The sequence below is a fragment of the Tursiops truncatus genome, chromosome 12 (genome assembly GCF_011762595.2).
Source record: "Tursiops truncatus isolate mTurTru1 chromosome 12, mTurTru1.mat.Y, whole genome shotgun sequence".
NCBI lineage: Eukaryota > Metazoa > Chordata > Mammalia > Artiodactyla > Delphinidae > Tursiops > Tursiops truncatus.
The window spans coordinates 23,275,779-23,288,014 of record NC_047045.1 but is presented as its reverse complement, the minus strand read 5'-3'; the positions used below and the strand labels follow the sequence as shown (position 1 = coordinate 23,288,014).

The 12,236-nt window shown below is 45.2% G+C and overlaps 1 protein-coding gene and 1 non-coding gene across 3 annotated transcripts in view; both read left to right on the top strand.

The window, feature by feature from the left end:
• Window positions 1-12,236, top strand: part of BACH2 (BTB domain and CNC homolog 2) — a 361,717-nt gene that overhangs the window by 314,712 nt on the left and 34,769 nt on the right. The window lies entirely within an intron of this gene.
• On the top strand, window positions 244-316 carry TRNAK-UUU (transfer RNA lysine (anticodon UUU)). The gene has a single exon. It is a non-coding gene; the product is annotated as a tRNA-Lys (tRNA).

The following is a 12,236-nucleotide window of genomic DNA, read 5'->3' as shown; positions in this document are numbered from 1 at the left end:
ACTGAGCCTGCACTCTAGAGCCCACGTGCCACAACTACTGAAGCCCGCGTGCCCTAGTGCCTGTGCTCCGCAACAAGAGAAGCCACCACAACGAGGAGTAGCTCCCGCTCACTGCAACTAGAGAAGGCCCGCGCGCAGCAACAAAGACCCAACACAGCCAAAAATAAATAAATTAATTTAAAAAAAAAAGACACATCTGAGAAACGAGCTCTGTAGATTTTATAATAACCCAGTGTGGGGAATTCCCTGGTGGTCCAGTGGTTAGGATTCGGCACTTTTACTGCCATGGTCCAGGGTTCAATCCCTGGTTGGGGAACTAAGACATCCCGCAAGACGTGCGGCGCGGCCAAAAAAAAAAAAACAGTGTGGTAGGTAGAGTAATGGTCCCTCAAAGATGTCTACATCTTTTTGTTGTTGTTGTTGTTTGTTGGATTTGGGGGGGGGGGGTTGAGTTTTATTTTTTTTATTTTTTTATACAGCAGGTTCTTATTCGTTATCCATTTTATACACATCCGTGTATATATGTCACTCCCAATCTCCCAGTTCATCCCATCACCACCCCACCCTCCCGCTGCTTTCCCCCCTTGGTGTCCATACGTTTGTTCTCTACAAAAGATGTCTACATCTTAATCCCCAAAGCCTGGGATTAAGTTAAGGATCTCGAGATAGGGAGATGATCCTGGATTATCCAGTTGGGTTCAGTGTAATCACAAGAGTTCTTACAAGAGGGAGGCAGGAGGGTCAGAGTCAGAAAGTCCACTTTGCAGTTTGAAGTCCACTCAAGTGATGATGGAAGAAACTGTATGGACCATGGCCATGGAACTGGTCAGCTGCTCCCCAGTTAACACCAGACTCAGTGGACAGGAGGAAGGTTGCCTTTCTCCATCTGCGACCGTTGCTATTTTCAACAAGCCATCTCATGTTATGCTAGTTCGTCTCTCTTCCATTCATCTTTATTTAAATTTTTAAAAAAATGGACTCCTCACATTCTGTAAGAACTTTCAGCTCTTTCTCATTGCCAGACCAGAATGATTTATTGGGCAAGTTGGCTGTTTTTAAAAGTCCTACATCATGGGCTTCCCTGGTGGCACAGTGGTTGAGAGTCCGCCTGCTGATGCAGGGGACACGGGTTTGTGCCCCGGTCCGGGAGGATCCCACATGCCGCGGAGCGGCTGGGCCCGTGAACCATGGACGCTGAGCCTGCGCGTCTGGAGCCTGTGCTCCGCAACGGGAGAGGCCACAACAGTGAGAGGCCCGCGTACCGCAAAAAAAAAAAAAAAACAAAAAACAAATCCTACATCATGCAGTAGCTAAAATAACTGGCATCAATGGTTGTCTTCCCTTAAAGAAAGCTCTAGGCTACAGAATTCTGAGCCTCATCCCCCTCAGTAATTTATGACTCTGAATCCTAAAGTACCTTGGTTGCTCCTGTGAACGTTAATTCCTGCTGAAACCGTCACACAGGGAAATCCGACTGGAACCTTACTGTCACTGATGTGGTGTCCAGGTTATGGCTTTGGTTAGTGAGTTAGAAGCACTGTGACCCTCTTTTAATTCTCAGTCTTGAATTGGGTCCTCACACACCGCCCGCTCTTCCTCCTTATGGCCTCTCTAATCTATTCACATCTCTCTTCCACACCCCCCGTCCCCCCATCCCCCCATCCTCGCGCCCACCACAGCTGTACTTCTGCCGTCCCTCGCTGTGGGCCGGGTTCTCTCCTGTGTCTTTGCACATTCCTTTTCTTCCACAGGATCCACCAGTTCCCTCCCAATACCTAGCTGATCCTCACCCAGGCTTCAGCCTGGGTGCCACTTCCTCAGAGCCAGACCCCCTTCTGCCAGCACTTGGACCCCACCCATTCCAGCTCTTATCAGCTGCTGACTTGTCTCTGTCTCATCAGCCTAGAACCTCTCAGACCAGGCACCCTTTCTTCCTTATTCATTATTTAACCCCCCAGCACCTGAGACTCTATGGAACTATGGGAGGTGGTCAGTATTCATTTGGTAAAGGAATAAGGGGGTCTGTGCCCTACATTGCCAAGGTGGTCACCAGAAGCTTCCCATATCGTGAACCCCTGTGGGGAGACCTGCCTTGTCTCACTGCCTCGTCTTGTGACACAATCCTCAGCTCACACACCTATTCCTGCTAAGACTGTGGTGGAACTGGGACCCACTGGTCTCCACGTGAGGCTGCACGCTGGCCAGATTGACGCAGGTGCTCCCGTATCACTGAGTGGCGAAGGTGAACTAAAACGACCGGGGAGATGCCAACTCTAAAGTGTTATTAACACTATACAAGTAAAAGTGCACCAAATCACTTAGACTGTTTACTCCACTCTTCCTCTTAAAGCTGAAGGAAATTCAGCATGCAGGAGGAAAAGCCTAATCAGAGTGAATCCTCCCTGTGCACAGACTTAGTGATGGGCTAGCAATCAGATTGAGGAGTTGCATAAAGTCATGTTATCGTCCAGGATGAACGAAGAACAAATTCAATGGCCTTTTTTAGGTTTCTTTCATTATGATCAGCTAAGAATGTTTTCTGTGTGATGAACAAATGACAGGTTCCAAATTCCCTTTTTCCCCCCAAAAGTACACCATTCAGATGCCACGTACGTTTTCTGAGGCAACTGGCTTCCCCTTGTTTCGTTCTCTTTCTCTGACTTGCCCTGCGACCCAAATCTGTACATCTCTTGTGTCCTTGTGCTACCTCTCCTGGTATTCTCTATTTTTCAGCAAGACCACATTCCTAAACAGTGCTTCCCCCGACACCACCGCCCCGACCCGAAGGTGGGCGCCTGGCGGGGAGAAAGGAGCCAGCCCGTGCTTCAGGGCTTGTTGTAAGATCCATGGGGGATTAGAAACAGCTTCGCTTCTTCTCTGTTTGCAGTCCAGCTTGACAAAGCGAAAAAGGGCCATACTGGCGTGGAGAGGAAACGTGGCTGGCATCCTTTTTGAGAAATGAAATGCTCTCCAGGAAAAAAAAAAATTATAATAAAAAGCACTTGATAGTACATGTTTGAAAATATGCCTCCCTAGCGATATACAGATGCATGTAGATGTACCCTATCAGTCAACAGTGCTAATTACCTAATTATCTGGTCAGGTGCAGTAAAAGCCCCTTTGACATTCTTTTCCTTCCAAATGCCAGATAAAGTGTTCTGGTGTCCACTCTGTGACTGTGGTGAGGGGCAAACTGGATTCTCTTCCCACCAAGAGTAAGGATGTAGAACTGTCTTTGGAGCTGGCTGGGGGCAGTGCTTTGCTTCAGGGGCACAGCTGGGAACAGGGCAGCGCGAGACCCCATCCCAGAGCTGGCAGGACAGCACGCCCTCAAGGGGGACACTGGACTTCACATGGCCTCCGTGGCTCTCAGTGTCCCCTGGAGCTACCTGTGAACTCTGACCCCGCCCAGCTTCTTTTTCTTCTTGCAGTTGCTTCTTAGACATTTCACCATTCTGCTTCGTTACCTTATATTCTTTTTTTCCTGTTTAACTTTCTGAAATATCTTCCCTGCTATGTCGTTTTTCCTGCTTTAGTATAAAAGTGGATTTTGCTTTTGCTTTTTCTCAGGCTGATCTAGAAGTGTCCCCATGCTGCAGTTGTAAAATCCTGTGAGTCTCACTTAGCATGTGCTAAGGAAGAGACAGTTTTGCTCGTCCACTTAGCTCTCCCAGCCTTCACTTTCAAACCAACTTCCAGCTCCTGCAGCTTCTACGGCGATGGTATACGGGTGCCCTTCTGAAACCCCAACTGTTGTACTCTGTGGCTTTCTAAGCACGATTAGCCTCTCCCAACAGATCGTTTCTGTTTCTACCTTGGCGTCCCTTTTACGAGATCCAGTTGAAGTTTCATTCAAATGGATCGGAGGACACTGGTTTCTCTCAAACAGACAAGGGTGTTAAATCCTAGATTCTTTCCTAGACAGCCATGAGGCTGTTTTTGACATTGGCCAAGGTCAGGGTCACAGTATCTGAGGGTATGGGTTGTGTGCTCTCCTGTCCTCCGCCAGCTCGCATTCAAGCTTAGTGCTATCAGACAGCCCATACCCATGCCTCTTCTCGCACTTTCTGTTGTACCAGGAGTCTCAACAATGTATCGTTTAACATTTAATTATTCTCTGCAACTATGGGATAGTTGTATTCTCTGGAATACATCCTGATTTCCTCCAGGGTAAGACTATTTTTTGCTTCTTTCAAATTCACCTCAGCACCCAACACAGCAAATGCTTGAGTAAATATTTTTGGATTGATTATTGACTCACATCTTGTTTGTGCGAGACACATAGGATGTGCACAGAAATCCTCATGGCCCCAGCACTGCTCTGTGGTCTAATGATTTCCTATCATTTAGCCTTTTGTGAATACTGTATCATCTAATTGACATGAAAATGTGACCTTTTGTTAATTCTTCTGAAATGTGTAATGCTAATGCCTTCTGAGAAGAAGTAACAAACTCTTCCTGACAACGCAGGAAGACTTGTGAGACTTTATTAGAATACACACAGGTGGCACATGAAAAGTAGACCTCCAGGAATTTCTCATCAAGACAGGCACAACACATTAGCAGCAACATAGATGGACCTAGAGATTATCATACTAAGCAGAGAAAGTCAGAAAGAGAAAGACAAATACCATATGATATCACTTATATATGGAATCTAAAATATGACACAAATGACCTTATCTACAAAACAGAAACAGACTCACAGACATAAAGAACAGACTTGTGGGTGCCAAGAGGGAGGAAGTGGGAGTGAGGAAGGAGTGGGAGTTTGGGATTAGCAGATGCAAACTATTATATATAGAGTGGATAAACAACAAGGTCCTACTCTATAGCACAGGGAACAATATTCAATATCTTATGATAAACCATAATGGAAAAGAATATGAAAAAGAATATATGTATGTATAACTGAATCACTTTTCTGTACAGCAGAAATTAACACAACATTGTAAATAAAATAAAATTGTTTTAAAAGGCACCACATTCAGATAACAATGCAAAACAGCACTCATGTGATTGAATTCACTCATGTGAATGAAGGTCTGGGGGTCTATAGGCAGTAGCTGTTGTCCAGGTGGGTGGGTGGGAGGTGTCCAGTTTAATTGCCACCTCCTTTGCAAGGGTTTCCCCTGGCCTTGCATTCCATACTGATGGACACCCCCTCCCCTGTCCTCCACAGATGTCACATGTACAGTTGGAATCAGTAAAGCAAATTGAAGAATGCTTCCAGGCAGTGAGCACAGCTTGAGCAAATGCTAGAAGGCCAGAGAAAGGCTGGCGGTCTGGCTCAAGAGGATAACTGGAGATGAGACTGAAAGGGGGGTCAGTTGGGGGGCAATCTGGAAGATCAGATGGAAGAGAATTAAGTTTGCTCTGTAGGGACTTCACTGGTGGTCCAGTGGTTAAAACTCCGTGCTTCCAATGCAGGGGGTGCAGATTCAATCCCTGGTTGGGGAACTAAGATACCACATGCCACGTGGCCAAAAAAAAAAAAAAAAAAAATAGTTTGCTTTCTAAAGCAGGGCGTTGCTGCTGGAAACACAGTCCATGTCGGGAGCATTTACCCAAAGACTCTCCAGCCTCCCTGGGATTGAGGATCCAGAAAGGTCATCAAGGTGCAGGAGAGAGGAAAGATGGTATCAACAGAGAAGAGAGAGGTCATGAGTGGAGAAGTGGTATTAGTTTTCCCTTTTGCTTTGAGTATCAGTATTTTTACCACAATGATGACTCTACCTAGAGATTCTTAAGCCCTGGGATCCTATGCTTGTTAAAGAAATGACAGTGCTAGTGGTTAAGAATCCTCCTGCCAACGCAGGGGACACGGGTTCGAGCCCTGGTCCGGAAGACCCCACATGCCGTAGAGCAACTAAGCCCGTGCGCCACAACTACTGAGCCTGCGCTCTAGAGCCCGTGAGCCACAACTGCTGAGCCCACGTTCCACAGCTACTGCAGTCCGTGCACCTAGAGCCCATGCTCTGCAAGAAGAGAAGCCACCGGCATAAGAAGCCTGCACACCGCAACGAAGAGTATAGCCCCCGCTCGTCGCAACTAGAAAAAGCCCGCACGTAGCAACGAAGACCCAATGCAGCCAAAAATAAATAAATTTAATAAATTTAAAAAAGAAAAATAAATAGAAATGACAGTGCTGTCCAGACACCTGCCAGCTTAGGTGAGGTTTTCAAAGCTCCGTTGCTCTGGAAGGCTGCTGATAATCTGCTGTGGAGGGTCCTCCCTGCCAGGAGCCAAGTATTTCCTACTATAATAGTGCGAGGAAACTGGAGGGCTTGTTTTGCAGTATGGTTTGTTAGGTTTCTGATTTCCAACTTCGATGACTAAAATTCCATCAAAATACTGGAACACCCCCAAGTATTGTTGGTGCCTTAACCTGCATCCTTTTTTTTTTTTTTGCGGAACGCGGGCCTCTCACTGTTGTGGCCTCTCCCGTTGCGGAGCACAGGCTCCAGACGCGCAGGCTCAGCGGCCATGGCTCACGGGCCCAGCCGCTCCGCGGCACGTGGGATCTTCCCGGACCGGGGCACGAACCCGTGTCCCCTGCATCGGCAGGCGGACTCTCAACCACTGCGCCACCAGGGACGCTCCAACTCGCATCCTTAAAGGTATATTCAGAAATATTTTGATTCACCCAAAACAAAACACGTTGTTTTGTTCTTGAGAGTTGGTGTTTGTCAAAAAACAAAAGTTTGTTTTCAGGATGCTTGGTTATCTTTATTAATAGCAGAAAAGGTGTTTCCCTAGTTAGGAGCTGTAAGTAAAGAGATCTTTCGTAACAGTTCCAAGCCACATTCAAAATAGGTGGCCCAGAACAGCCTCCAAGGTGCATTTTGGATGCACCTGTGACTTATTTCCTTTTCTCACCATCCCCTGAGTTAGCATAAAAAGTGTGTTTCAGCCCCACAGAAACTGGATACAGCCACCCAGTCATTGGTGGAAATTCTGTCTCACCTGCATCAGCAGTGCTACCAGAGATGACACCACTGTCCAAAACAGGCCCCTGCCTTCATGCCCCAGAAGTCTCAAGTCCCGGCACACTGCCCTTCTCAGCAAAGCTTGCTCCCTGTCCCCTTGATGTCATTTGCAAGTCTGGCGCCCTAGTGTCCCAGGGAAGGCTGTGGAAGGCTACAGGGCCAGAGCCCAGCAGATCCAGGCAAAAATGGCAGCCCTGGGCTTCCCTGGTGGCGCAGAGGTTGAGAGTCCACCTGCCGATGCAGGGGACACGGGTTCGTGCCCCAGTCCGGGAAGATCCCACATGCCGCGGAGCGGCTGAGCCCATGAGCCGTGGCCGCTGAGCCTGCGCGTCCGGAGCCTGTGCGGCAGCCCTGGCCACGCTGATGGATGGAATCGGCTTGCTCTTCATTCCCTCCCTTGACGTCGGGAATCACACATAGAAAAGATGAGAAATAGGGGGAAAGGAGAGGAAGTGGCTGAGTGACAAACTTGACTTCATGCTCCCATCCAGGAGCGTGGGTATTGTGTCCTAACGATTCCTGCAGCCCTGATTTCTACAGAGCTGTGTGTTCCGTCTGCGAGTCCTTCGGCTCCAGGGCAGCCGTTGTCCAGCTCACATAGGGAAGCTTTGTGTTGATGGCCGCTGTTTAAGTCCTCACAGAGCACAGATGGTGCCTGCATTGCATCAGCATTGACTCTTCCCCATTGGCAGAGCCCACTGTGGAAACAGGAGAGGGGAGTGGAAATCAGAAGTATACAGTCCCTTTGGCAAAACGTCTGGTTTCCATATATGCATTTACCCCGGCTTACCGTACAGCCTTGGATAACCCAGTCAGCACGCCTTGACTTCTGTTTTAGGGTGGTTAGTAAAGGACTGAGATGAAGGAAACTAAAGACGGTAGAAATACTTCGCTTGCTGTTGGATACCATACCCATAAGGCAAAATCTGTAGCTTTGTTCCTTCTGTGAGCCACAGTAACACCCACTTCCATCGCAAATGGAAAAGCTCTACTTGAAAAGACGATACACATCTTTTTAGAATTTTTAGTGTTTGTGTCTCAAAAGCCTTTCAAGTGTATTATCTGAATTTCTTCAGCATGTCCCTATTTATTTATTCCTGTTTTGCAAATGAAAGGGGAAATGGCAGCAGAGTTGCCCAAGTTGTCAGGGTCAGATTACCTTCCCCACTAAAGACCAGTGATCCTCCCTTGGTGGCACAGAGTCCTCATGGCGATTGGGGTATTAGTAGAATGTAGACCCACTTGCTGTACTTCCCTGGTGGCACAGTGGTTGAGAATCTGCCTGCCAACGCAGGGGACACGGGTTCAAGCCCTGGTCTGGGAAGATCCCACATGCCGCAGAGCAACTAAGCCTGTGCGCCACAACTACTGAGCCTGCGCTCTAGAGCCTGCAAGCCACAACTAGTGAAGCCCGCGCACCTAGAGCCCGTGCTCCACAGCAAGAGAAGCCACCACAGTGAGAAGCCACCGCACCTCAAGAAGATGAGCCCCCGGTCTCTGCAACTAGAGAAAGCCCTCATGCAGCAATGAAGACCCAGTGCAGCCAAAAATAAATTTTAAATAAATAAATAACTAATAAATAAAATAAAAAATAAACCCACTTGCTTCCAGAGGTCAAGAAGAAAATAACATTTTCCATAAGAGATGTGTGATCTGTCAGTTCTTCAGTTTTCATTTCAGATGGAAAATATGACTTTAGTTCTTGAAGGAAAAAAAGATTCCCTAACCAGGCACGACAGATGTCTTCGAATATGTGATGGATTGTCATGTGAAAGAAGGACTCAAATCCTCTGCTTGCCCCGGCAGGCATTACTAGAGTTAGCTCAATTCAGTTCAACCAATAGTTATTGAGAACCCACAGCGCATAAGTCTCGTGCTTTAAACTGAAAGGGGGGAGGGGGAGGGAAACGAATATCCTGCTAAACTCATGACACCAATTATCACAGAAGCAAGCAGGTTTGACATTGATGTGAAAGTGAGAAGTATTTGGTGAATCATTGGATAAGCCAAGGAGAAGGGGAAGACCGAAGCAATATTTACAGTTTCCAATGTCTGTCTATCAGTGAGTGAAGCAGGAGTAATTAAATTGAATTGGAGATTGTTGCCAGGGTGATACATAGAATTTCTTAGGTAACCCACGTAACCTGGTGAGCAAAAGGGCATCACATCGAGACATGGCTGAGAAGGAATTCCATATTCAAATTAAAAATATCACCAACTGGGAAGAAAAGCAGGGCAGCACCGTATATCCAGAAGCTCTGTAAGCAAGTCAAGAAACATGAAGGCAGGAGCCTTCAAAAGAGCACTAGGAAGAGATTAGAAAAGAGAGACACAAAACTGATAGTATAGTAGGAGTTCTTTATGGGTTATAGAGTCAGAGCAATTACCAGCTCCATGTTCCAATTCCCATTTACAAGACTAGGGCAAAGGAGAGGCATGATACAGAACTTCAACTATATAAATAGCTATCAGAATTCTCTTCAACGAATAGAAAGAATACCTGAGTGATCATTGATGTGCCTTATCGGCAGTTTCACCTTTAAGAGGGTAGAGAGTTTGAGAATAGAATTGCTCTTCTGGTCCTAATACTGACTAACTAAAAGGAACTGACAAGAGTATACATAAGAGAAACCTTAGAAGAGACCATATCATTTTAGAGAACATGATCATCAAAGAGATTTTGCACAGTCCAAAATATTTCAAGACCTTTTTATTGTGATTTTAAAAAGCACAACATGAATTTACCATCTTAACCATTTTTAAGTGTCCTATACTAATGTCCATCAAGCATTCATCTTACTTTTAAAATAGTCACATTGTTATGAAACAGATCTCCAGAGCTCATAACCCTGCAAATCGGAAACTCTATAACCCATTAAAGGACCACCTCCCTTCCCCTCTGACCCCGGCCCCTGGTCACCACCATTCTACTTTCTGTATCTATGAATTTGACTACTTGAGGTACCTCATATAAGTGGAATCATGCAGTATTTGTCTTTTTGTGACTGACTTACTTCACTTAGTATAATGACCTCAAGGTTTATCCATATTGTAGCATGTGACAGGATTTCCTTCCTTTTTAAGGCTGCACAGTATTCCATTGTATATATACACCACATTTTGTTTATCCATTCATCCGCTAATGGACATGTGGGTTGCTCCCATTTCTTGGCTACTGTAAACAGTGCTGCTGTGAACATGGGTGTGTACAGTACCTCCTGCTTTTGATTCTTTTGGATATATACCCAGAAGTGGGATTGCTGGATCAAATGGTAGTTCTATTTTTAATCTTTTGAGGAATGTTCGTACTCTTCTTCCATAGCGATTGCACCATTTTACAGTCCCACCAACTCCGCACAAGGCTTCCAGATTTCTCCACATCTTGGGAATACTTGGCAATACTTATTTTCTCCTTTCTTGATAATAGCCATCCTAGTGGGTATGAGGTGACATCTTATTGTGGTTTTGATTTGTATCTCTCTGATGATTAGTGATGTTGAGCATCTTTCATAAGCTTGTTGGCAATTTATATATCGCCTTTGGAAAAATACCTATTCAAGTCTTTTGCCTTTTTTAAAAATCTGATTATTTGATTATTTTGTTGTTGTTGAGTTATAGGAGTTCTTTATATATTATGGATATTAACCCCTTATTAAATATAGGATTCATAAATATTTTCTCCCATTCCATAAGTTGCATTTTCACTCTGTTGTGTCCTTTGATGCACAAAAGTTTTTAAACTTGACGTAGTCCCATTTGTCTGTATTTGCTTTTGTTGCCTGTGCTTTTGGTGTCATATCCAGGAAATCATTGCCAAATCCAGTGTTATGAAGCTTTTCCCCTATGTTTTCTTTTAGGAGTTTTCTAGTTTGGGGTTCATGACCATTTGAGAGATTTTTTTAAATAAGAGAAATGTAGAAATTACGCATATGTAGGGAAAGATGACTCAGGAGGTCTATGAATGCCCAAAACAAAGTTCAGACGAGGCCCTTTTTTGTTTCAACAAAGGAGGGTAATTGTGCCAGCAGTTCTCTGTTTAGCTAAATTTTCTTTTTTTTTTAAATGGTAGAAAAACATGAATGACTATGAAAAGGTATATGGACCCACAAAAACAGTATCAAGAAAACCCAAGCCCAAAATGAGTGGAGACCTTTCAAAGAGGGACAGATAAGGAAAACAAATATATTGTTCTCTGTGGAGCAAGAAGACGAGGAAACCCAACAGCTGCTCCTTGGGGCTGAGCATTTAGTATTGAGGATGACAAAGAGCCCTGAGTTACCTCTGTATTGTATGCCATGGAGAACCTTCATTAGATGGAAAACTGAGAAAAACTCGGAGAAAGAAATGGAAACCCCAGGTAGAAGAAAATGCCTAAGCCCCCAGTCTGGAGGAATTGAAGATCCCAAAGTACAGAAAAAAAAATAGACATAATGATGGTACAACTTGTTAAGGTCAAAATCTTTGAGAAACTGTGGAGCCCAGCAAAGCATCAATGGCATTATAGTTTTCAAAAAAAGGAAGAAAGTGGATCTTAAAAAGTTTGCCTAGAGGGACTTCCCTGGCGGTCCAGTGGTTAAGACTCCACACTTCCACTGCGGGGAGTGCGGGTTTGATCCCTGGTAGGGGAACTAAGATCCCGCATGCCATGTGGCACAGCCAAAAAAATGAAAAGGAGAACAGTTTATATAATAAAAAAACAGTTTCTGAATATCTAGACAAGTATACACTCTTGGGTCAAGAAATCAATTTTGCAAGATTAAAATCGACACGTGGCTTGCCAGTAGCATGTGCTAGAAACAAAAAGCTCAGAGATGGTAACTGGTAGCACCATAAGTAACAAGGGGCAATGAAATAAATCATTGCATTCATAGAAAACAGGCTCTAGACGGAGGGAGGTGACCGTTCTGTCCTCTGCTTCGGTGACTAGAGCATTTACTCAGTCCAGGTATCTGCTGGGGACGTAGTCAAACTCAAGATGTTTCGGAGGGGGGCAATGAGGAGGGGAGAGGGGTCATAACTGGTTAGGTTTCAGGGATGGGAATTTTGGCTTAATAGGAAGAAGCATTAGAAGGTTCTGATGAGGAACTGAACTTCTCAAGACTAGAAGCTTTAAAAAATGTTTTCTGTTTTCTGGTTGAACATCAAACGGTTGCTGGTTGGTTTGAAAGGACTAGAGGGGTCTAGGAGGTAAAACCAAACCTTGACTCAAGAAAATTCTTGCCTACGAAGATCATTGGTTTCCTGAAA